At 46.2% G+C, this 3,610-nt stretch overlaps 1 long non-coding RNA gene across 1 annotated transcript in view; it reads right to left on the bottom strand.

Annotated features, from left to right (window-relative positions):
- LOC106813922 overlaps positions 1–2,283 on the bottom strand; it is a 15,247-nt gene extending 12,964 nt beyond the window's left edge. The window contains exon 1 of the long non-coding RNA XR_001394524.1: positions 2,157–2,283. This is a non-coding gene — a long non-coding RNA (uncharacterized LOC106813922). The remainder of the gene's footprint in view (positions 1–2,156) is intronic.
- Positions 2,284–3,610: the final 1,327 nt, after the last annotated feature.

The following is a 3,610-nucleotide window of genomic DNA, read 5'->3' as shown; positions in this document are numbered from 1 at the left end:
AGAGGAGGAAGCTTCTGTTACCACAGCTAGAGGAGAAAGCTTCTGTTACCACAGCTAGAGGAGAAAGCTTCTGTTACCACAGCTAGAGGAGAAAGCTTCTGTTACCACAGCTAGAGGAGGAAGCTTCTGTTACCACAGCTAGAGGAGGAAGCTTCTGTTACCACAGCTAGAGGAGAAAGCTTCTGTTACCACAGCTAGAGGAGAAAGCTTCTGTTACCACAGCTAGAGGAGAAAGCTTCTGTTACCACAGCTAGAGGAGGAAGCTTCTGTTATCACAGCTAGAGGAGGAAGCTTCTCTCGCCACAGCTAGAGGAGGAAGTTTCTCTCGCCACAGTTAGAGATTCAAGCTTCTGCTGCCACAGGTATAGAGAAGCAAGCGCAGTGCCGACGAGAACCAGGCTTCACTGCTGCTGTCGCGTCAAATGCGTTATCAGTGACTTATCACTAGACAAGGACACGTACGTGACTCGCTGAAGCGGCAGCAAACACAGGCTCTAAGTGAGGTCCGCGCGCCTCTAAAAGCTTTATGCTCAGAGTAAACAGGCGGGACAAATACGCGCGCACGTGCAGGAAGCACGCAACCCGCGAGGATGCCTACCGACGGCTTACATCGTACAACCTTCAATCTGCGCTTCGCTCTCCCGCACGCTCTCTTTATCTCTCTTCCACTCCGCTTCTCCCCCCTCTCTCTCTTTCTTATATATATATATATATATATATACATATATATATATATAATACACAGTAAATACAAGCGGACACGCATATCAATCTATCTATTTTAGCTTTTCTCCCTCTCCTTCACGCACCACTGTCAATTTACGCTCTAACCCCTTTCTCTTCTTCATCTACCTCTATAGGTTCACGAATATATTTGCACTCAGGGAAGCGTGTGCTTTGTTTTAGGCAGATGACTGCTTTTAAGGTGGTCGTAGTATATCCGCTCGTAAAGTATCAAGAAAATGTTTAGCAGGAACAGGGGTTGACGAAAAGTTGTTAGTGTATCGGGAATATATAGAGGAAGGGATAGGCAGAGAGATAGCAAAAAAATAATATACTTTCCTGAAGAGAAGTTTGGAAATATTACGATACATAAAAATTTCATAACTGCTTTAATCAATTACCACTCGATTCGCATACGACTTCTACTCAGGCATTTGGGCCGTTTCAATCATAGAATGATGGTAAATACACACAAGATGTATTTGCTACCAAAGTCTTAATGTTCATGCATTTATATAATTAAATTATTTATATATTAATAATTCCTCGTAAATGCTATTCAAATGCTCTTCTGTAACAAAGAATTTTACCTCACGCACGCCACTCTGCACACACTGACGGGAAGATAGAGTACAGAACTCTTACACCACAGACACGCAAAAACTCACAGAATCTACCTTCCTGTGTGTTTGTCTATAGTGGCGTGCTTACGGTGAGATTGTGTGCTGCAGAGGAGTGTTTGAATGTGATTTACAAAGAATTATTAGGCGATAGATTGTAGATCAACATAAAGACTTTGGTAGTGAATATTATATATATATATATATATATATATATATATATATACGTTGTTTGTTTGCTCTTACTCTCACTCTCACACTCACTCTTACACTGTTTCTCGTCCTGCGCTTTCTTTCTTCCTCTGTTTCTATAAATGAAATAAGCATCTATGGAATTCACCCGTCGTATATATGTTATGTATTCCTGTATTATAGATGCCCTATACTAGGCTGCTACAGGATATCATTGGCAACGCGTTGATAGTCATAATTCCATTATACCGCTATAGTTTCCTAAGCGGCCACCAAACTAATGCCATAGCAACAGCATTAATTGTCGCTAAATTATCACACAGTATTCGATTACGAAAATGTAGTTTCTAATATAAGCCCCCTACAACGCGCGGTTTTCTGTCGTTTTCACACAAAATAAACCCGCGGTAGGGCAGCGAAAATCATCATCAAGCAACCCATGTAGAAACCGACATGTAAACATGCTGTACGGGTCAATCGGATACTTTGGAGTAGACAAATCGTCGGTACATGGTCTATATAATATACTGAAAGTAGCTGCTGGGACTTGCGTCGCATTACATGAAAATTGATAAACATTTTATATGAATATATACGCGCGTAGAGTCGTGACTAACTTACCGTACTGCATTATTCCGTATGAGCATTGGGTCGCATCACTTCCAGTTTCTTGTTTTATTCTCTGCATATCAACAGTCCAGGATGGCGCATACAGGAAATAGTCAATGCAATATATATACAAATATATCTATATATCTGTATATATAATGTGTGTGTATGCGAAACTGATGTCAACGTATGCATTCACTACACGCTTATCGAAAATTTTATGTCCGTAAAACTTACAAATATATATTTTTACATGTATATACATATGAATATGAATCGACTGTCGCCGTTTTTCGTGCTGCTTGGACCGGACTCACGCCGAAAATCACATGCCACTATAGAGTGTGACGACGGTCACCTTGTCAGTCTCAAACTATGCTACACCCCTGCCGGTTCCACACGGTGAACGCTCCTGTTTGAGAGAGGTAAAAGTCAGCGTCCGGGACGCGAGAGCGTGGACAAGTATTTACAGTGTCATGTACCGCTAGGGTAGAGAAGCTGTCTGTCCAGCACCGACCGACTTACTGACCACGTCCGTATACACAGTCCGATGCGCTCTATATATGTTTATGTACGTATATATAATATATATATATATATATATACGTCGTTTGTTTGTAGTAGTAGTCCTGTCCCCTTCTGTGCTGTCGACGCGTGTGTGTGTGCTTCGTTCTGGCGAGATGTCAACGTCGATCGCGTGACCGGTCTCCTCTCTGTTGCGTAACGTAGCAAGACGTATACCTTCTCCCGTAGCTCCTTTCTTTCGCTCGCTCTCCTCTCCTCAGTGTTACTTTTTTGCTAGGCTTCACCCTCAGTCTTTAACAGCAGCAACAACAGCAGCAGTAACAACAGCGTCGTCGACAACGACGATGACGACGACGACGACCGTGGCGGCAGCGACGATGATGATGACTACGGCAGTGCGCTGATCGGCGCGGCTCGGAACTCGGCAATTCGTATCGGACTTCCGCAACTGATTTACTTCCCGCTTATCGGCGGCCGCATCTATATACCTGCGACTATCGAGCCCGCATGCGGATGCTGCCTGCCGTCCGGCCAATCAACTAGCTCGGATGCTGCTGCTGCGGCAGCGGCGGAGGCGGCGGTGGCGGCAGCCGATCGATGGCAGCGGAAGGTGTGAACGTTGCCGTGGCCGCCGGCGGTCGGCCGAGGCGTGAGAGCAGGCAGCCTGGGCAGCGGCCCGACCGTCATGGCCACGCCCCGCGCCTGCTGATTGGTCGCCGCGCGTGGTCGGGCGTGTGCTAGCTTCTTCTGCTTCACGTCTTCCTTCTACGTATGCGAAGTCGCGGTGCGGCGCGTGAGCGGGATGCTGCGTGTGCGTGCGTACGTGCGTGCATGTGCGCGTGTGCGTGCGTGCATGTACGCGTCTGCGTGCGTGGATGTGCGCATCTGCGTGCGTGGATGTGCGCGTCTGCGTGCGTGGATGTGCGCGTCTGCGTGCGTGG

The sequence above is a fragment of the Priapulus caudatus genome, unplaced genomic scaffold, assembly GCF_000485595.1.
Source record: "Priapulus caudatus unplaced genomic scaffold, Priapulus_caudatus-5.0.1 Scaffold844, whole genome shotgun sequence".
NCBI classification, from domain to species: Eukaryota; Metazoa; Priapulida; class Priapulimorpha; order Priapulimorphida; family Priapulidae; genus Priapulus; species Priapulus caudatus.
Note: the sequence above shows the minus strand (reverse complement) of the source record. Positions and strands in the feature narration are given on the sequence as shown.